The sequence below is a fragment of the Euprymna scolopes genome, chromosome 15 (genome assembly GCF_053919585.1).
Source record: "Euprymna scolopes isolate OS-2025 chromosome 15, ASM5391958v1, whole genome shotgun sequence".
NCBI lineage: Eukaryota > Metazoa > Mollusca > Cephalopoda > Sepiida > Sepiolidae > Euprymna > Euprymna scolopes.
The window spans coordinates 48,491,229-48,515,383 of record NC_136496.1 but is presented as its reverse complement, the minus strand read 5'-3'; the positions used below and the strand labels follow the sequence as shown (position 1 = coordinate 48,515,383).

Genomic DNA, 24,155 nt, shown 5'->3' with positions numbered 1-24,155 from the left:
CCCCCCACACACAGTTTAACAGTAGTAGGAGGTCAAGAGAAAGAGGGTGAGAGAGAGAGAAGAGTAAGTTGGTGAGAGAGAGAGAGAAAAGAGAAAGAGGGTGTTGGTTTTATATTTTTATTATCGTCTAATATTTTGAAAGCTGAATTTCTAATAAAATGTGCATCTATAGGAGATAATGCCTGGGAATGTGTCCCCCCCCCCACAGTTTAACAGTGGTGTGACGTCAAGAGAAAGAGGGTGAGAGAGAGGGAAGAGTAAGTGGGTGAGAGAGAGAAAGAGAGAGAAAAAAAAAGAAAGACGGTGTTGGTTTTGTGAAAAAAGTTGTTATTTACAATTGTTCGCATTCTTGGCCTTTTGGTCAAGATCAAAGTGTAGTATCTGTTCTTCAGATGCTGCACTTCTATTTCTTGTTCTCTTTCGGTGGAGGAGAAATCCTCCACGACTGAGACAATTTTTATTTTTGTACCTTTTCTCCACGTTAAAAAACGACCCTGGTGTCTAACTCTGTCCCGTGGGGAGGCATAGTAAATAGGTACAATTGTTCGCCATTAGTGGATGTTGACGTCACGTCACGTGACATGACTAAGCGTTTTTTTTTTTTAGTATGAATAACATTTTTTGTTTTAATTATAAAGTCTACACTTAATTTTATAGAAAATGATGTATATATAATAGAAAAAAAAAATACTGGTTTTGTTGGATTCAAGTGGATCCCCCCCCTCCAGTTTAAGAGATAGCAGGTCACGTGGTAATATACAAAATGGCTAGCGTAAATATAAAGATCGGTTTTTTTATCGACGAATATTTTGAAAGCTGAATTTTTTTTTATTCCTGTACATTTTTTCCTGATATTTTTCGTTAAAACTCTTGTATAAATACTATTTTTAACCAGTTAAATACGTTGGAGACATTGTCATGGAGTTTAATAATCTCTAGAACAAAGCAGAAGAGAAATTACAAAAGTATCGGTAAAACAAAGTGTTTGTTTACATTTGTTCGCCATTACTGGATGTTGACGTCACGTCACGTGACATGACTAAGCGTTTTTGGATTATGTAATATTAACATTAAAATGACAGGTTTTTTTTGGGGCCCCCCTAGGAGAGAAATGATCAGTTCACCCCCTTTTAATGGTCCGTTTGGTGTGGAATTTCGATATTTGTCATGCGGGTGATCAAGGTTCAATATGATACATAATTTGTCAACTTTGGTTGTGTCTGTCAAAAGTTTGAGCTGACGTCACGTCACGTGACACGTATTGAATAACGTTAAAATGACAGTTTTTTTGGGGGCCCCCCTAGGAGAAAAACGATCAGTTGACCCCTTTCTACTGGTCCGTTTGACGTGAAATTTCGATATTTGTCATCCGGGTGATCAAGGTGCAATATGATACCAAATTTGTCAACTCTGGTTCCGTCTTTCAAAAGTTTTAGCGTTACAAACAAACATACATACATACATACATACATACATACATACACACCGATTTTTGCCTTTTATATATATAGAAGACTAGCAGGGCTACCCGGCGTTGCTCGGGACCGTATAAACAATGAAAAAACAAAAGCAGATATTGAACATATGTTTGATTCTTAGGGGAGAGGAATCTTTCATCTCTATGTATTATTTGTTTTATCTACCCTAGGACTGATATTGTTCATGTTTTATCCCTAGCATAGGTAATTTACAGCATGTATATGAAATTGTTTTACCTTAGGGAGAAGAGAACAGGTAATATACAACATAATGTGTCTATATTACATCCCTGGCAACGCCTAGAAACCAGCTAGAACATGTATTTCAGTCAATCTTTATTATATCCTGGGCTATGCCGGGAAACCAGCTAATCTCTTTTTAGTGACTTGACCACCAAAATACCTCCCTAAGTGTGTCCTTTCTTTTGAACTTATTAGATATAGGTATCTAGAAATGTGTGTGAAATTTTGTTGAATGCATTGTTCACTATGATTTCTTATTGTTCTACACAATATCAACTGTAGCGAAATAACACAGTAAACATAGTGTAGTGTTAGAATAAAGAGCAAAGGAAAAAATTAGAATCATATTTTGTAATTGCAAATCTAAATTTGCTAGCATGTACCAGTATTTGCCAGGTTGTGGAAATTTGGAACTTATAACATATGTAGTGGCCTTTTCCTAGATACCTATTGCTAAAAATTATACTTTCATTTTGTTAGAAAAATCTCTCTTCAGATGCCCTGCATCATTCAAAATAAAAACAAATATTTTTATAATTGTTTCAGTATATTGCTACACAATGTGAAAGTTTTTAACGTTTGTAAAAAAAATCATGAATGTGCTTATATTGCAAAAAAGAAAATATCAGTGCACAGTATTGAAAGTGTTTGAGATTCAAAAGTCTGTAACATTTCTACTAACTTCATAAGATGTCATGTGAGAAACTGAATTGAATATCAAGACATTATCTGAAGCGTTTTTATTTTGGTGTAACATATGTGTTTACAGTGAACCTTAACTTTTAATAAACAGATTGGTATGCAATGACATAGGCTAAGAATCTTTAAAATATATATAAATTGGAAAAATGTGTGAACAAATGAAAAAAAAATGATCCGCTCCACTTGATGACATCAAGCACAGTAATATTTTAGTGAAGAAAATATGAAATTGATGTTCAGTGATTAGTTTGGATGAATGAGAAAATGTAATTGTTTGATGCATAAAAATAACTCAGTTGCTGTATTTGATATTAAGCAGCAAAATATAGTGATTTGAATATTTGGGAAAACATCAAACCAGATTATGTAAAAAGAAAAAAAAAAGATGAAATTAGAAAATATATATTTTATGTTTATGAGTTCTGCCAATCAAAATTTTGTGGCAGAAATTGGGTGATTACCATGCAATTTTATTTTGGTAAAATTCTTAAATTATTAGAATGTTTATTATAATTTCTAATTAGTGACTTGTTATAATCAAAATCCGCCCTAAAGAGTGTCCTTTCTTTTATTAGGTATCAGAGTAGGTATCAAGATTTCTACTTCTATACAAATGTGATATTTCAGATCTGTACATAAAAAATTTGTTGAATATATAGGTTGAGAATTGTTCTGTGTCGCTCTCTCTCACACACACACGCATTCTCACTTTTATAGATATAATAGATAGATTACTCTAGATATATTTCCATATGTCTGAATACCCTATATACAAATTTTCAAATCTGTAGATAAAAAAATTTGTTGAGTATATAGGTTGAAAATTGTTCTCTCTCTCTCTCTCACACACACATTCTCAATTTTAGAGATATAATAGATAGATTATGCTAGATATATTTCCATATGTCTGAATACCCTATATACAAATTTTCTAATCTGTAGATCAAATATTTGTTGAATATATAGGTTGAAAATTGTTCTTACTCTCTCTCTCTCTCTCTCTCTCTCTGGCTACCTCACACACACATTCTAACTTTTATAGATATAATAGATAGATTATGCTAGATATATTTCCATATGTGTGAATACCCTATATACAAATTTTCTAATTTGTAGATAAAAAATTTGTAGAGTGCATAGGTTGAGAATTGTTCTCTCTATCTCTCACACACACACATTCTAACTTTTAAAGATATAATAGATTATGCTAGATATATTTCGATATTTCTGAATACCCTATATATAAAAATTTGTTGAATGTATAGGTTGAGAACTGTTCTCTCTCTCTCTCTCTCTCTCTCTCTCTCGCTCACACACACACACATTCTCACTTTTATAGATATAATAGAAAGATTATCCTAGATATATTTCTATTTGTATGAATACTCTATATACAAATTTTAAAATCTGTAGATAAAGAATTTGTTGAGTATATGGGTTGAGAATTGTTCTCTCTCTCTCTCTCTCTCTCTCTCTCACACACACACACACATTCTCACTTTTATAGATATAATAGATTATGCTAGATATATTTCCATATGTCTGAATACCCTATATACAAATTTTCAAATCTGTAGATAAAAAATTTGTTGAGTATATAGGTTGAGAATTGTTCTCTCTCTCTCTATCACACACATTCTCACTTTTATAGATATAATAGACAGATTATGCCAGATATATTGAAATGTGTCTGAATGCCCAATATACAAATTTTGAAATCTGTAGATAAAAAATTTGTTGTATACATAGGTTGACAATTGTCCTCTCTCTCACACACACACACATTCTCACTTTTATACATATAATAGATAGATTATGCTAGATATATTTCTATATGTCTGAACACCCTATATACAAATGTTCAAATCTGTGGATAAAAAATTTGTTGAATGTATAGGTTGAGAATTTTTATCTCTCTCTTTTTCTCTCTCTCTCTCTCGCTATCTCACACACACGCATTCTCACTTTTATAGATAAAATAGATAGATTATGCTAGATATATTTCCATATGTCTGAATACCCTATATACAAATTTTCAAATCTGTAGATAAAAAATTTGTTGAATATATAGGTTTAGAATTGTTCTCTCTCTCTCTCTCACACACACATTCTAACTTTTGTAGTTATAATAGATAGATTATGCTAGATATATTTCCATATGTCTGAATACCCTATATACAAATTTTCTAAACTGTAGGTAAAAAATTTGTTGAGTATGTAGGTTAAGAATTGTTCTCTCTCTCTCTCACACACACACACACACAAGTTCTCACTTTTATAGATATAATAGATAGATTATGCTAGATATATTTCTATATGTCTGCCTACCCTATATACAAATTTCCAAATCTGTGCCCAAAAATGTGTGGAATATATAGGTTGAGAATTGTTCTCTCTCTCTCTCTCTCTCACACATATTCTCACTTTTATAGGTTATATAGGTTGAGAATTTTTTGCTCTTTCCATCACTCACATTCACACTTTTATAGATATAATACATAGATTATGCCAGATATATTTACATATGTCTGAATACCCAATATACACATTTTCAAATCTGTAGATAAAAAATTAGTTGAATATATAGGTTGAGAATTGTTCTCTCTCTCTCTCTCTTTCTCTCTCTCTCACACACACATTCTCACTTTTATAGATATAATAGATAGATTATGCTAGATATATTTCCATACGTCTGAATACCCTATATCCAAATTTTCTAATATGTAGATAAAAAATTTGTTGAATATATAGGGTGAGAATTTTCCTTCCTCTCTTTCTCTCTCTCTCTTTCTCACACACACACAAGCTGAAAATTGTTCTCTCTCTCTCTCTGACTCTCTCTCTCTCTCACACACACATGGTCATTTTATAGATATAATAGATAGGTTATGCTAGATATATTTCTATATGTCTGAATACCCTATATACAAATTTTTAAATCTGTAGATAAAAAATTTGTTGAGTATATAGGTTGAGAATTGTTCTTTCTCTCTCTCTCACACACACATTCTCACTTTTATAGATATAATAGATTATGCTAGATATATTTCCAAATGTCTGAATACCCTATATACAAATTTTCAAATCTGTAAAGATAGAATTTGTTGAATATATAGGTTGAGAATTGTTCTCTCTCTCTCTCTTTCACACACATTCTCACTTTTATAGATATAATAGATAGATTATGCTAGATATATTTCCTTATGTCTGAATACCCTATATACAAATTATCAAATCTGTAGATACAAAATTTGTTGAGTATATAGGTTGAGAATTGTTCTCTCTCTCTCTCTCTCTCACTCACTCACTCACTCACTCACACACACACACACACATTCTACCTTTTATAAGTATAATAGATTATGCTAGATATATTTCCATATGTCTGAATACCCTGTATACAAATTTTCAGATCTGTACATAAAAATTAGTTGAATATATGGGTTGAGAATTGTTCTCTCTCTCTCTCTTCTCTCTCTCTCTTTCACACACATTCTCACTTTTCTAGATATAATAGATAGATTATGCTAGATATATTTCCATATGTCTGAATACCCTATATACAAATTTTCTAATCGGTAGATAAAAAATTTGTTGAATATATAGGGTGAGAATTGTACTTACTCTCTCTCTCTCTCTCTCTCTCACGCACACATTCTCACTTTTATGGATATAATAGATAGATTATGCTGGATATATTTCCATATGTCTGAATACCCTATATACAAATGGTCAAATCTGTAGATAACAAATTTATTGAATAGATAGGTTGAGAATTGTTCTCTCTCTCTCTCTCGCAACCTTACACACACAACCACACGCAAACATTCTGACTTTTATAGATATAATAGATCGATTATGCTAGATATATTTCCATATGTCTGAATACCCAATATACAAATTTTCAAATCTGTAGGTAACAAATTTGTTGAATATATAGGTTGAGAATTGTTCTCTCTCTCTCACACACTCACATTCTCACTTTTATAGATATAATGTATAGATTATGCTAGATATATTTCTATATGTCTGAATACCCTATATACAAAGTTTAAAATCCGTAGATAAAAATACGTTGAGTATATAGGTTGAGAATTGTTCTCTCTCTCTCTCTTACGCACACACACACACACACACACACACACATTTTCACTTTTATAGATATAATAGATAGATTATGCTAGATATATTTCCATATGTCTGAATACCCTATATACAAATTTTCAAATCTGTAGATAAAAAATGTATTGAATATATAGGTTGAGAATTGTTGTCTCTCTCTCTCTCTCTCTCTCTCTCTCTCTCTCTCTCTCTGGCTACCTCACACACACACACATTTTCACTTTTATAGATATAATAGATAGATTATGCTAGATATATTTCCATATGTCTGAATACCCTATATACAAACTTTCAAATCTGTAGATAAAAAATTTGTTGAGTATATAGGTTGAGAATTGTTCTCTCTCTCTCACACGAAACTGTGCGCTCGGCTTCTTCCCCCCCCTTCCCACCCCAAATGCTTGGGAAACTGTGCACTGTTTTTGTTGGTTTTCAAGCTGCCTCTTCCCCCCCCACACACACACACAGTTTAACAGTAGTAGGAGGTCAAGAGAAAGAGGGTGAGAGAGAGAGAAGAGTAAGTTGGTGAGAGAGAGAGAAAAGAGAAAGAGGGTGTTGGTTTTATATTTTTATTATCGTCTAATATTTTGAAAGCTGAATTTCTAATAAAATGTGCATCTATAGGAGATAATGCCTGGGAATGTGTTCCCCCCCCCACTGTTTAACAGTGGTGTGACGTCAAGAGAAAGAGGGTGAGAGAGAGGGAAGAGTAAGTGGGTGAGAGAGAGAAAGAGAGAGAAAAAAAAGAAAGACGGTGTTGGTTTTGTGAAAAAAGTTGTTATTTACAATTGTTCGCATTCTTGGCCTTTTGGTCAAGATCAAAGTGTAGTATCTGTTCTTCAGATGCTGCACTTCTATTTCTTGTTCTCTTTCGGTGGAGGAGAAATCCTCCACGACTGAGACAATTTTTATTTTTGTACCTTTTCTCCACGTTAAAAAACGACCCTGGTGTCTAACTCTGTCCCGTGGGGAGGCATAGTAAATAGGTACAATTGTTCGCCATTAGTGGATGTTGACGTCACGTCACGTGACATGACTAAGCGTTTTTTTTTTTTAGTATGAATAACATTTTTTGTTTTAATTATAAAGTCTACACTTAATTTTATAGAAAATGATGTATATATAATAGAAAAAAAAAATTACTGGTTTTGTTGGATTCAAGTGGATCCCCCCCTCCAGTTTAAGAGAAAGCAGGTCACGTGGTAATATACAAAATGGCTAGCGTAAATATAAAGATCGGTTTTTTTATCGACGAATATTTTGAAAGCTGAATTTTTTTTTATTCCTGTACATTTTTTCCTGATATTTTTCGTTAAAACTCTTGTATAAATACTATTTTTAACCAGTTAAATACGTTGGAGACATTGTCATGGAGTTTAATAATCTCTAGAACAAAGCAGAAGAGAAATTACAAAAGTATCGGTAAAACAAAGTGTTTGTTTACATTTGTTCGCCATTACTGGATGTTGACGTCACGTCACGTGACATGACTAAGCGTTTTTGGATTATGTAATATTAACATTAAAATGACAGGTGTTTTGGGGGGCCCCCCTAGGAGAGAAATGATCAGTTCACCCCCTTTTAATGGTCCGTTTGGTGTGGAATTTCGATATTTGTCATGCGGGTGATCAAGGTTCAATATGATACATAATTTGTCAACTTTGGTTGTGTCTGTCAAAAGTTTGAGCTGACGTCACGTCACGTGACACGTATTGAATAACGTTAAAATGACAGGTTTTTTGGGGGGCCCCCCTAGGAGAAAAACGATCAGTTGACCCCTTTCTACTGGTCCGTTTGACGTGAAATTTCGATATTTGTCATCCGGGTGATCAAGGTGCAATATGATACCAAATTTGTCAACTCTGGTTCCGTCTTTCAAAAGTTTTAGCGTTACAAACAAACATACATACATACATACATACATACACACCGATTTTTGCCTTTTATATATATAGACTAGCAGGGCTACCCGGCGTTGCTCGGGACCGTATAAACAATGAAAAAACAAAAGCAGATATTGAACATATGTTTGATTCTTAGGGGAGAGGAATCTTTCATCTCTATGTATTATTTGTTTTATCTACCCTAGGACTGGTATTGTTCATGTTTTATCCCTAGCATAGGTAATTTACAGCATGTATATGAAATTGTTTTACCTTAGGGAGAAGAGAACAGGTAATATACAACATAATGTGTCTATATTACATCCCTGGCAACGCCTAGAAACCAGCTAGAACATGTATTTCAGTCAATCTTTATTATATCCTAGGCTATGCCGGGAAACCAGCTAATCTCTTTTTAGTGACTTGACCACCAAAATACCTCCCTAAGTGTGTCCTTTCTTTTGAACTTATTAGATATAGGTATCTAGAAATGTGTGTGAAATTTTGTTGAATGCATTGTTCACTATGATTTTCTTATTGTTCTACACAATATCAACTGTAGCGAAATAACACAGTAAACTTAGTGTAGTGTTAGAATAAAGAGCAAAGGAAAAAAATAGAATCATATTCTGTAATTGCAAATCTAAATTTGCTAGCATGTACCAGTATTTGCCAGGTTGTGGAAATTTGGAACTTATAACATATGTAGTGGCCTTTTCCTAGATACCTATTGCTAAAAATTATACTTTCATTTTGTTAGAAAAATCTCTCTTCAGATGCCCTGCATCATTCAAAATAAAAACAAATATTTTTATAATTGTTTATGTATATTGCTAAACAATGTGAAAGTTTTTAACGTTTGTAAAAAAAATCATGAATGTGCTTATATTGCAAAAAAGAAAATATCAGTGCACAGTATTGAAAGTGTTTGAGATTCAAAAGTCTGTAACATTTCTACTAACTTCATAAGATGTCATGTGAGAAACTGAATTGAATATCAAGACATTATCTGAAGCGTTTTTATTTTGGTGTAACATATGTGTTTACAGTGAACCTTAACTTTTAATAAACAGATTGGTATGCAATGACATAGGCTAAGAATCTTTAAAATATATATAAATTGGAAAAATGTGTGAACAAATGAAAAAAAAATGATCCGCTCCACTTGATGACATCAAGCACAGTAATATTTTAGTGAAGAAAATATGAAATTGATGTTCAGTGATTAGTTTGGATGAATGAGAAAATGTAATTGTTTGATGCATAAAAATAACTCAGTTGCTGTATTTGATATTAAGCAGCAAAATATAGTGATTTGAATATTTGGGAAAACATCAAACCAGATTATGTAAAAAGAAAAAAAAAAGATGAAATTAGAAAATATATATTTTATGTTTATGAGTTCTGCCAATCAAAATTTTGTGGCAGAAATTGGGTGATTACCATGCAATTTTATTTTAGTAAAATTCTTAAATTATTAGAATGTTTATTATAATTTCTAATTAGTGACTTGTTATAATCAAAATCCGCCCTAAAGAGTGTCCTTTCTTTTATTAGGTATCAGAGTAGGTATCAAGATTTCTACTTCTATACAAATGTGATATTTCAGATCTGTACATAAAAAATTTGTTGAATATATAGGTTGAGAATTGTTCTGTGTCGCTCTCTTTCACACACACACGCATTCTCACTTTTATAGATATAATAGATAGATTACTCTAGATATATTTCCATATGTCTGAATACCCTATATACAAATTTTCAAATCTGTAGATAAAAAAATTTGTTGAGTATATAGGTTGAAAATTGTTCTCTCTCTCTCTCTCACACACACATTCTCAATTTTAGAGATATAATAGATAGATTATGCTAGATATATTTCCATATGTCTGAATACCCTATATACAAATTTTCTAATCTGTAGATCAAATATTTGTTGAATATATAGGTTGAAAATTGTTCTTACTCTCTCTCTTTCTCTCTCTGGCTACCTCACACACACACATTCTAACTTTTATAGATATAATAGATAGATTATGCTAGATATATTTCCATATGTGTGAATACCCTATATACAAATTTTCTAATTTGTAGATAAAAAATTTGTAGAGTGCATAGGTTGAGAATTGTTCTCTCTATCTCTCACACACACACATTCTAACTTTTAAAGATATAATAGATTATGCTAGATATATTTCGATATTTCTGAATACCCTATATATAAAAATTTGTTGAATGTATAGGTTGAGAACTGTTCTCTCTCTCTCTCTCTCTCTCTCTCTCTCTCTCTCTCTCTCTCTCTCTCGCTCACACACACACACATTCTCACTTTTATAGATATAATAGAAAGATTATCCTAGATATATTTCTATTTGTATGAATACTCTATATACAAATTTTAAAATCTGTAGATAAAGAATTTGTTGAGTATATGGGTTGAGAATTCTTCTCTCTCTCTCTCTCTCTCTCTCTCACACACACACACATTCTCACTTTTATAGATATAATAGATTATGCTAGATATATTTCCATATGTCTGAATACCCTATATACAAATTTTCAAATCTGTAGATAAAAAATTTGTTGAGTATATAGGTTGAGAATTGTTCTCTCTCTCTCTATCACACACATTCTCACTTTTATAGATATAATAGACAGATTATGCCAGATATATTAAAATATGTCTGAATGCCCAATATACAAATTTTGAAATCTGTAGATAAAAAATTTGTTGTATACATAGGTTGACAATTGTCCTCTCTCTCACACACACACACATTCTCACTTTTATACATATAATAGATAGATTATGCTAGATATATTTCTATATGTCTGAACACCCTATATACAAATGTTCAAATCTGTGGATAAAAAATTTGTTGAATGTATAGGTTGAGAATTTTTATCTCTCTCTTTTTCTCTCTCTCTCTCTCGCTATCTCACACACACGCATTCTCACTTTTATAGATAAAATAGATAGATTATGCTAGATATATTTCCATATGTCTGAATACCCTATATACAAAGTTTCAAATCTGTAGATAAAAAATTTGTTGAATATATAGGTTTAGAATTGTTCTCTCTCTCTCTCACACACACATTCTAACTTTTGTAGTTATAATAGATAGATTATGCTAGATATATTTCCATATGTCTGAATACCCTATATACAAATTTTCTAAACTGTAGGTAAAAAATTTGTTGAGTATGTAGGTTAAGAATTGTTCTCTCTCTCTCTCACACACACACACACACACACAAGTTCTCACTTTTATAGATATAATAGATAGATTATGCTAGATATATTTCTATATGTCTGCCTACCCTATATACAAATTTCCAAATCTGTGCCCAAAAATGTGTGGAATATATAGGTTGAGAATTGTTCTCTCTCTCTCACACATATTCTCACTTTTATAGGTTATATAGGTTGAGAATTTTTTGCTCTTTCCATCACTCACATTCACACTTTTATAGATATAATACATAGATTATGCCAGATATATTTACATATGTCTGAATACCCAATATACACATTTTCAAATCTGTAGATAAAAAATTAGTTGAATATATAGGTTGAGAATTGTTCTCTCTCTCTCTCTTTCTCTCTCTCTCACACACACATTCTCACTTTTATAGATATAATAGATAGATTATGCTAGATATATTTCCATACGTCTGAATACCCTATATCCAAATTTTCTAATATGTAGATAAAAAATTTGTTGAATATATAGGGTGAGAATTTTCCTTCCTCTCTTTCTCTCTCTCTCTTTCTCACACACACACAAGCTGAAAATTGTTCTCTCTCTCTCTCTGACTCTCTCTCTCTCTCACACACACACACACATGGTCATTTTATAGATATAATAGATAGGTTATGCTAGATATATTTCTATATGTCTGAATACCCTATATACAAATTTTTAAATCTGTAGATAAAAAATTTGTTGAGTATATAGGTTGAGAATTGTTCTTTCTCTCTCTCTCACACACACATTCTCACTTTTATAGATATAATAGATTATGCTAGATATATTTCCAAATGTCTGAATACCCTATATACAAATTTTCAAATCTGTAAAGATAGAATTTGTTGAATATATAGGTTGAGAATTGTTCTCTCTCTCTCTCTTTCACACACATTCTCACTTTTATAGATATAATAGATAGATTATGCTAGATATATTTCCTTATGTCTGAATACCCTATATACAAATTATCAAATCTGTAGATACAAAATTTGTTGAGTATATAGGTTGAGAATTGTTCTCTCTCTCTCTCTCTCTCTCTCTCACTCACTCACTCACTCACTCACTCACACACACACACACACACATTCTACCTTTTATAGATATAATAGATTATGCTAGATATATTTCCATATGTCTGAATACCCTGTATACAAATTTTCAGATCTGTACATAAAAATTACTTGAATATATAGGTTGAGAATTGTTCTCTCTCTCTCTCTTCTCTCTCTCTCTTTCACACACATTCTCACTTTTCTAGATATAATAGATAGATTATGCTAGATATATTTCCATATGTCTGAATACCCTATATACAAATTTTCTAATCGGTAGATAAAAAATTTGTTGAATATATAGGGTGAGAATTGTACTTACTCTCTCTCTCTCTCTCTCTCTCTCTCTCACGCACACATTCTCACTTTTATGGATATAATAGATAGATTATGCGGGATATATTTCCATATGTCTGAATACCCTATATACAAATGGTCAAATCTGTAGATAACAAATTTATTGAATAGATAGGTTGAGAATTGTTCTCTCTCTCTCTCTCACAACCTTACACACACAACCACACGCAAACATTCTGACTTTTATAGATATAATAGATCGATTATGCTAGATATATTTCCATATGTCTGAATACCCAATATACAAATTTTCAAATCTGTAGGTAAAAAATTTGTTGAATATATAGGTTGAGAATTGTTCTCTCTCTCTCACACACTCACATTCTCACTTTTATAGATATAATGTATAGATTATGCTAGATATATTTCTATATGTCTGAATACCCTATATACAAAGTTTAAAATCCGTAGATAAAAATACGTTGAGTATATAGGTTGAGAATTGTTCTCTCTCTCTCTTACGCACACACACACACACACACACACACACACACACACACACACACACATTTTCACTTTTATAGATATAATAGATAGATTATGCTAGATATATTTCCATATGTCTGAATACCCTATATACAAATTTTCAAATCTGTAGATAAAAAATGTATTGAATATATAGGTTGAGAATTGTTGTCTCTCTCTCTCTCTCTCTCTCTCTCTCTCTCTCTCTCTCTGGCTACCTCACACACACACACATTTTCACTTTTATAGATATAATAGATAGATTATGCTAGATATATTTCCATATGTCTGAATACCCTATATACAAACTTTCAAATCTGTAGATAAAAAATTTGTTGAGTATATAGGTTGAGAATTGTTCTCTCTCTCTCACACGAAACTGTGCGCTCGGCTTCTTCCCCCCCTTCCCACCCCAAATGCTTGGGAAACTGTGCACTGTTTTTGTTGGTTTTCAAGCTGTCTCTTCCCCCCCCACACACACACACAGTTTAACAGTAGTAGGTGGTCAAGAGAAAGAGGGTGAGAGAGAGAGAAGAGTAAGTTGGTGAGAGAGAGAGAAAAGAGAAAGAGGGTGTTGGTTTTATATTTTTATTATCGTCTAATATTTTGAAAGCTGAATTTCTAATAAAATGTGCATCTATAGGAGATAATGCCTGGGAATGTGTTCCCCCCCCCACAGTTTAACAGTGGTGTGACGTCAAGAGAAAGAGGGTGAGAGAGAGGGAAGAGTAAGTGGGTGAGAGAGAGAAAGAGAGAGAAAAAAAAAGAAAGACGGTGTTGGTTTTGTGAAAAAAGTTGTTATTTACAATTGTTCGCATTCTTGGCCTTTTGGTCAAGATCAAAGTGTAGTATCTGTTCTTCAGATGCTGCACTTCTATTTCTTGTTCTCTTTCGGTGGAGGAGAAATCCTCCACGACTGAGACAATTTTTATTTTTGTACCTTTTCTCCACGTTAAAAAACGACCCTGGTGTCTAACTCTGTCCCGTGGGGAGGCATAGTAAATAGGTACAATTGTTCGCCATTAGTGGATGTTGACGTCACGTCACGTGACATGACTAAGCGTTTTTTTTTTTTAGTATGAATAACATTTTTTGTTTTAATTATAAAGTCTACACTTAATTTTATAGAAAATGATGTATATATAATAGAAAAAAAAAATTACTGGTTTTGTTGGATTCAAGTGGATCCCCCCCCTCCAGTTTAAGAGATAGCAGGTCACGTGGTAATATACAAAATGGCTAGCGTAAATATAAAGATCGGTTTTTTTATCGACGAATATTTTGAAAGCTGAATTTTTTTTTATTCCTGTACATTTTTTCCTGATATTTTTCGTTAAAACTCTTGTATAAATACTATTTTTAACCAGTTAAATACGTTGGAGACATTGTCATGGAGTTTAATAATCTCTAGAACAAAGCAGAAGAGAAATTACAAAAGTATCGGTAAAACAAAGTGTTTGTTTACATTTGTTCGCCATTACTGGATGTTGACGTCACGTCACGTGACATGACTAAGCGTTTTTGGATTATGTAATATTAACAATAAAATGACAGGTTTTTTTGGGGGCCCCCCTAGGAGAGAAATGATCAGTTCACCCCCTTTTAATGGTCCGTTTGGTGTGGAATTTCGATATTTGTCATGCGGGTGATCAAGGTTCAATATGATACATAATTTGTCAACTTTGGTTGTGTCTGTCAAAAGTTTGAGCTGACGTCACGTCACGTGACACGTATTGAATAACGTTAAAATGACAGGTTTTTTGGGGGGCCCCCCTAGGAGAAAAACGATCAGTTGACCCCTTTCTACTGGTCCGTTTGACGTGAAATTTCGATATTTGTCATCCGGGTGATCAAGGTGCAATATGATACCAAATTTGTCAACTCTGGTTCCGTCTTTCAAAAGTTTTAGCGTTACAAACAAACATACATACATACATACATACACACCGATTTTTGCCTTTTATATATATAGACTAGCAGGGCTACCCGGCGTTGCTCGGGACCGTATAAACAATGAAAAAACAAAAGCAGATATTGAACATATGTTTGATTCTTAGGGGAGAGGAATCTTTCATCTCTATGTATTATTTGTTTTATCTACCCTAGGACTGATATTGTTCATGTTTTATCCCTAGCATAGGTAATTTACAGCATGTATATGAAATTGTTTTACCTTAGGGAGAAGAGAACAGGTAATATACAACATAATGTGTCTATATTACATCCCTGGCAACGCCTAGAAACCAGCTAGAACATGTATTTCAGTCAATCTTTATTATATCCTGGGCTATGCCGGGAAACCAGCTAATCTCTTTTTAGTGACTTGACCACCAAAATACCTCCCTAAGTGTGTCCTTTCTTTTGAACTTATTAGATATAGGTATCTAGAAATGTGTGTGAAATTTTGTTGAATGCATTGTTCACTATGATTTTCTTATTGTTCTACACAATATCAACTGTAGCGAAATAACACAGTAAACTTAGTGTAGTGTTAGAATAAAGAGCAAAGGAAAAAATTAGAATCATATTTTGTAATTGCAAATCTAAATTTGCTAGCATGTACCAGTATTTGCCAGGTTGTGGAAATTTGGAACTTATAACATATGTAGTGGCCTTTTCCTAGATACCTATTGCTAAAAATTATACTTTCATTTTGTTAGAAAAATCTCTCTTCAGATGCCCTGCATCATTCAAAATAAAAACAAATATTTTTATAATTGTTTCAGTATATTGCTACACAATGTGAAAGTTTTTAACGTTTGTAAAAAAAACCATGAATGTGCTTATATTGCAAAAAAGAAAATATCAGTGCACAGTATTGAAAGTGTTTGAGATTCAAAAGTCTGTAACATTTCTACTAACTTCATAAGATGTCATGTGAGAAACTGAATTGAATATCAAGACATTATCTGAAGCGTTTTTATTTTGGTGTAACATATGTGTTTACAGTGAACCTTAACTTTTAATAAACAGATTGGTATGCAATGACATAGGCTAAGAATCTTTAAAATATATATAAATTGGAAAAATGTGTGAACAAATGAAAAAAAAATGATCCGCTCCACTTGATGACATCAAGCACAGTAATATTTTAGTGAAGAAAATATGAAATTGATGTTCAGTGATTAGTTTGGATGAATGAGAAAATGTAATTGTTTGATGCATAAAAATAACTCAGTTGCTGTATTTGATATTAAGCAGCAAAATATAGTGATTTGAATATTTGGGAAAACATCAAACCAGATTATGTAAAAAGAAAAAAAAAAGATGAAATTAGAAAATATATATTTTATGTTTATGAGTTCTGCCAATCAAAATTTTGTGGCAGAAATTGGGTGATTACCATGCAATTTTATTTTGGTAAAATTCTTAAATTATTAGAATGTTTATTATAATTTCTAATTAGTGACTTGTTATAATCAAAATCCGCCCTAAAGAGTGTCCTTTCTTTTATTAGGTATCAGAGTAGGTATCAAGATTTCTACTTCTATACAAATGTGATATTTCAGATCTGTACATAAAAAATTTGTTGAATATATAGGTTGAGAATTGTTCTGTGTCGCTCTCTCTCACACACACACGCATTCTCACTTTTATAGATATAATAGATAGATTACTCTAGATATATTTCCATATGTCTGAATACCCTATATACAAATTTTCAAATCTGTAGATAAAAAAATTTGTTGAGTATATAGGTTGAAAATTGTTCTCTCTCTCTCACACACACATTCTCAATTTTAGAGATATAATAGATAGATTATGCTAGATATATTTCCATATGTCTGAATACCCTATATACAAATTTTCTAATCTGTAGATCAAATATTTGTTGAATATATAGGTTGAAAATTGTTCTTACTCTCTCTCTCTCTCTCTGGCTACCTCACACACACATTCTAACTTTTATAGATATAATAGATAGATTATGCTAGATATATTTCCATATGTGTGAATACCCTATATACAAATTTTCTAATTTGTAGATAAAAAATTTGTAGAGTGCATAGGTTGAGAATTGTTCTCTCTATCTCTCACACACACACATTCTAACTTTTAAAGATATAATAGATTATGCTAGATATATTTCGATATTTCTGAATACCCTATATATAAAAATTTGTTGAATGTATAGGTTGAGAACTGTTCTCTCTCTCTCTCTCTCTCTCTCTCGCTCACACACACACACATTCTCACTTTTATAGATATAATAGAAAGATTATCCTAGATATATTTCTATTTGTATGAATACTCTATATACACATTTTAAAATCTGTAGATAAAGAATTTGTTGAGTATATGGGTTGAGAATTGTTCTCTCTCTCTCTCTCTCTCTCTCACACACACACACACATTCTCACTTTTATAGATATAATAGATTATGCTAGATATATTTCCATATGTCTGAATACCCTATATACAAATTTTCAAATCTGTAGATAAAAAATTTGTTGAGTATATAGGTTGAGAATTGTTCTCTCTCTCTCTATCACACACATTCTCACTTTTATAGATATAATAGACAGATTATGCCAGATATATTAAAATATGTCTGAATGCCCAATATACAAATTTTGAAATCTGTAGATAAAAAATTTGTTGTATACATAGGTTGAGAATTGTCCTCTCTCTCACACACACACACATTCTCACTTTTATACATATAATAGATAGATTATGCTAGATATATTTCTATATGTCTGAACACCCTATATACAAATGTTCAAATCTGTGGATAAAAAATTTGTTGAATGTATAGGTTGAGAATTTTTATCTCTCTCTTTTTCTCTCTCTCTCTCTCTCGCTATCTCACACACACGCATTCTCACTTTTATAGATAAAATAGATAGATTATGCTAGATATATTTCCATATGTCTGAATACCCTATATACAAAGTTTCAAATCTGTAGATAAAAAATTTGTTGAATATATAGGTTTAGAATTGTTCTCTCTCTCTCTCACACACACATTCTAACTTTTGTAGTTATAATAGATAGATTATGCTAGATATATTTCCATATGTCTGAATACCCTATATACAAATTTTCTAAACTGTAGGTAAAAAATTTGTTGAGTATGTAGGTTAAGAATTGTTCTCTCTCTCTCTCACACACACACACACACACAAGTTCTCACTTTTATAGATATAATAGATAGATTATGCTAGATATATTTCTATATGTCTGCCTACCCTATATACAAATTTCCAAATCTGTGCCCAAAAATGTGTGGAATATATAGGTTGAGAATTGTTCTCTCTCTCTCTCTCTCACACATATTCTCACTTTTATAGGTTATATAGGTTGAGAATTTTTTGCTCTTTCCATCACTCACATTCACACTTTTATAGATATAATACATAGATTATGCCAGATATATTTACATATGTCTGAATACCCAATATACACATTTTCAAATCTGTAGATAAAAAATTAGTTGAATATATAGGTTGAGAATTGTTCTCTCTCTCTCTCTTTCTCTCTCTCTCATACACACATTCTCACTTTTATAGATATAATAGATAGATTATGCTAGATATATTTCCATACGTCTGAATACCCTATATCCAAATTTTCTAATATGTAGATAAAAAATTTGTTGAATATATAGGGTGAGAATTTTCCTTCCTCTCTTTCTCTCTCTCTCTTTCTCACACACACACAAGCTGAAAATTGTTCTCTCTCTCTCTCTGACTCTCTCTCTCTCTCTCACACACACACACATGGTCATTTTATAGATATAATAGATAGGTTATGCTAGATATATTTCTATATGTCTGAATACCCTATATACAAATTTTTAAATCTGTAGATAAAAAATTTGTTGAGTATATAGGTTGAGAATTGTTCTTTCTCTCTCTCTCACACACACATTCTCACTTTTATAGATAATAGATTATGCTAGATATAGTTCCAAATGTCTGAATACCCTATATACAAATTTTCAAATCTGTAAAGATAGAATTTGTTGAATATATAGGTTGAGAATTGTTCTCTCTCTCTCTCTTTCACACACATTCTCACTTTTATAGATATAATAGATAGATTATGCTAGATATATTTCCTTATGTCTGAATACCCTATATACAAATTATCAAATCTGTAGATACAAAATTTGTTGAGTATATAGGTTGAGAATTGTTCTCTCTCTCTCTCTCTCTCACTCACTCACTCACTCACTCACACACACACACACACATTCTACCTTTTATAGATATAATAGATTATGCTAGATATATTTCCATATGTCTGAATACCCTGTATACAAATTTTCAGATCTGTACATAAAAATTAGTTGAATATATAGGTTGAGAATTGTTCTCTCTCTCTCTCTTCTCTCTCTCTCTTTCACACACATTCTCATTTTTCTAGATATAATAGATAGATTATGCTAGATATATTTCCATATGTCTGAATACCCTATATACAAATTTTCTAATCGGTAGATAAAAAATTTGTTGAATATATAGGGTGAGAATTGTACTTACTCTCTCTCTCTCTCTCTCTCTCTCTCTCACGCACACATTCTCACTTTTATGGATATAATAGATAGATTATGCTGGATATATTTCCATATGTCTGAATACCCTATATACAAATGGTCAAATCTGTAGATAACAAATTTATTGAATAGATAGGTTGAGAATTGTTCTCTCTCTCTCTCTCGCAACCTTACACACACAACCACACGCAAACATTCTGACTTTTATAGATATAATAGATCGATTATGCTAGATATATTTCCATATGTCTGAATACCCAATATACAAATTTTCAAATCTGTAGGTAAAAAATTTGTTGAATATATAGGTTGAGAATTGTTCTCTCTCTCTCACACACTCACATTCTCACTTTTATAGATATAATGTATAGATTATGCTAGATATATTTCTATATGTCTGAATACCCTATATACAAAGTTTAAAATCCGTAGATAAAAATACGTTGAGTATATAGGTTGAGAATTGTTCTCTCTCTCTCTTACGCACACACACACACACACACACACACACACACACACACACACACACATTTTCACTTTTATAGATATAATAGATAGATTATGCTAGATATATTTCCATATGTCTGAATACCCTATATACAAATTTTCAAATCTGTAGATAAAAAATGTATTGAATATATAGGTTGAGAATTGTTGTCTCTCTCTCTCTCTCTCTCTCTCTCTCTCTCTGGCTACCTCACACACACACACATTTTCACTTTTATAGATATAATAGATAGATTATGCTAGATATATTTCCATATGTCTGAATACCCTATATACAAACTTTCAAATCTGTAGATAAAAAATTTGTTGAGTATATAGGTTGAGAATTGTTCTCTCTCTCTCACACGAAACTGTGCGCTCGGCTTCTTCCCCCCCTTCCCACCCCAAATGCTTGGGAAACTGTGCACTGTTTTTGTTGGTTTTCAAGCTGCCTCTTCCCCCCCACACACACACAGTTTAACAGTAGTAGGAGGTCAAGAGAAAGAGGGTGAGAGAGAGAGAAGAGTAAGTTGGTGAGAGAGAGAGAAAAGAGAAAGAGGGTGTTGGTTTTATATTTTTATTATCGTCTAATATTTTGAAAGCTGAATTTCTAATAAAATGTGCATCTATAGGAGATAATGCCTGGGAATGTGTTCCTCCCCCCCACAGTTTAACAGTGGTGTGACGTCAAGAGAAAGAGGGTGAGAGAGAGGGAAGAGTAAGTGGGTGAGAGAGAGAAAGAGAGAGAAAAAAAAAGAAAGACGGTGTTGGTTTTGTGAAAAAAGTTGTTATTTACAATTGTTCGCATTCTTGGCCTTTTGGTCAAGATCAAAGTGTAGTATCTGTTCTTCAGATGCTGCACTTCTATTTCTTGTTCTCTTTCGGTGGAGGAGAAATCCTCCACGACTGAGACAATTTTTATTTTTGTACCTTTTCTCCACGTTAAAAAACGACCCTGGTGTCTAACTCTGTCCCGTGGGGAGGCATAGTAAATAGGTACAATTGTTCGCCATTAGTGGATGTTGACGTCACGTCACGTGACATGACTAAGCGTTTTTTTTTTTTAGTATGAATAACATTTTTTGTTTTAATTATAAAGTCTACACTTAATTTTATAGAAAATGATGTATATATAATAGAAAAAAAAAAATTACTGGTTTTGTTGGATTCAAGTGGATCCCCCCCTCCAGTTTAAGAGATAGCAGGTCACGTGGTAATATACAAAATGGCTAGCGTAAATATAAAGATCGGTTTTTTTATCGACGAATATTTTGAAAGCTGAATTTTTTTTTATTCCTGTACATTTTTTCCTGATATTTTTCGTTAAAACTCTTGTATAAATACTATTTTTAACCAGTTAAATACGTTGGAGACATTGTCATGGAGTTTAATAATCTCTAGAACAAAGCATAAGAGAAATTACAAAAGTATCGGTAAAACAAAGTGTTTGTTTACATTTGTTCGCCATTACTGGATGTTGACGTCACGTCACGTGACATGACTAAGCGTTTTTGGATTATGTAATATTAACATTAAAATGACAGGTTTTTTGGGGGGCCCCCCTAGGAGAGAAATGATCAGTTCACCCCCTTTTAATGGTCCGTTTGGTGTGGAATTTCGATATTTGTCATGCGGGTGATCAAGGTTCAATATGATACATAATTTGTCAACTTTGGTTGTGTCTGTCAAAAGTTTGAGCTGACGTCACGTCACGTGACACGTATTGAATAACGTTAAAATGACAGGTTTTTTGGGGGGCCCCCCTAGGAGAAAAACGATCAGTTGACCCCTTTCTACTGGTCCGTTTGACGTGAAATTTCGATATTTGTCATCCGGGTGATCAAGGTGCAATATGATACCAAATTTGTCAACTCTGGTTCCGTCTTTCAAAAGTTTTAGCGTTACAAACAAACATACATACATACATACATACATACATACATACATACATACATACATACACACCGATTTTTGCCTTTTATATATATAGATTACTAGCAGGGCTACCCGGCGTTGCTCGGGACCGTATAAACAATGAAAAAACAAAAGCAGATATTGAACATATGTTTGATTCTTAGGGGAGAGGAATCTTTCATCTCTATGTATTATTTGTTTTATCTACCCTAGGACTGGTATTGTTCATGTTTTATCCCTAGCATAGGTAATTTACAGCATGTATATGAAATTGTTTTACCTTAGGGAGAAGAGAACAGGTAATATACAACATAATGTGTCTATATTACATCCCTGGCAACGCCTAGAAACCAGCTAGAACATGTATTTCAGTCAATCTTTATTATATCCTAGGCTATGCCGGGAAACCAGCTAATCTCTTTTTAGTGACTTGACCACCAAAATACCTCCCTAAGTGTGTCCTTTCTTTTGAACTTATTAGATATAGGTATCTAGAAATGTGTGTGAAATTTTGTTGAATGCATTGTTCACTATGATTTTCTTATTGTTCTACACAATATCAACTGTAGCGAAATAACACAGTAAACTTAGTGTAGTGTTAGAATAAAGAGCAAAGGAAAAAATTAGAATCATATTCTGTAATTGCAAATCTAAATTTGCTAGCATGTACCAGTATTTGCCAGGTTGTGGAAATTTGGAATTTATAACATATGTAGTGGCCTTTTCCTAGATGCCTATTGCTAAAAATTATACTTTCATTTTGTTAGAAAAATCTCTCTTCAGATGCCCTGCATCATTCAAAATAAAAACAAATATTTTTATAATTGTTTCAGTATATTGCTACACAATGTGAAAGTTTTTAACGTTTGTAAAAAAAATCATGAATGTGCTTATATTGCAAAAAAGAAAATATCAGTGCACAGTATTGAAAGTGTTTGAGATTCAAAAGTCTGTAACATTTCTACTAACTTCATAAGATGTCATGTGAGAAACTGAATTGAATATCAAGACATTATCTGAAGCGTTTTTATTTTGGTGTAACATATGTGTTTACAGTGAACCTTAACTTTTAATAAACAGATTGGTATGCAATGACATAGGCTAAGAATCTTTAAAATATATATAAATTGGAAAAATGTGTGAACAAATGAAAAAAAAATGATCCGCTCCACTTGATGACATCAAGCACAGTAATATTTTAGTGAAGAAAATATGAAATTGATGTTCAGTGATTAGTTTGGATGAATGAGAAAATGTAATTGTTTGATGCATAAAAATAACTCAGTTGCTGTATTTGATGTTAAGCAGCAAAATATAGTGATTTGAATATTTGGGAAAACATCAAACCAGATTATGTAAAAAGAAAAAAAAAAGATGAAATTAGAAAATATATATTTTATGTTTATGAGTTCTGCCAATCAAAATTTTGTGGCAGAAATTGGGTGATTACCATGCAATTTTATTTTGGTAAAATTCTTAAATTATTAGAATGTTTATTATAATTTCTAATTAGTGACTTGTTATAATCAAAATCCGCCCTAAAGAGTGTCCTTTCTTTTATTAGGTATCAGAGTAGGTATCAAGATTTCTACTTCTATACAAATGTGATATTTCAGATCTGTACATAAAAAATTTGTTGAATATATAGGTTGAGAATTGTTCTGTGTCGCTCTCTCTCACACACACACGCATTCTCA

The 24,155-nt window shown here is 32.1% G+C and overlaps 1 protein-coding gene and 4 pseudogenes across 2 annotated transcripts in view; all 5 read left to right on the top strand.

The window, feature by feature from the left end:
• LOC145293820 (metalloreductase STEAP3-like) overlaps nucleotides 1-24,155 on the top strand; it is a 514,618-nt gene that overhangs the window by 455,441 nt on the left and 35,022 nt on the right. The window lies entirely within an intron of this gene.
• On the top strand, nucleotides 341-474 carry LOC145294385 (U2 spliceosomal RNA; annotated as a pseudogene).
• LOC145294384 (U2 spliceosomal RNA) lies at nucleotides 7,337-7,470 on the top strand (annotated as a pseudogene).
• LOC145294383 (U2 spliceosomal RNA) lies at nucleotides 14,368-14,501 on the top strand (annotated as a pseudogene).
• On the top strand, nucleotides 21,346-21,479 carry LOC145294382 (U2 spliceosomal RNA; annotated as a pseudogene).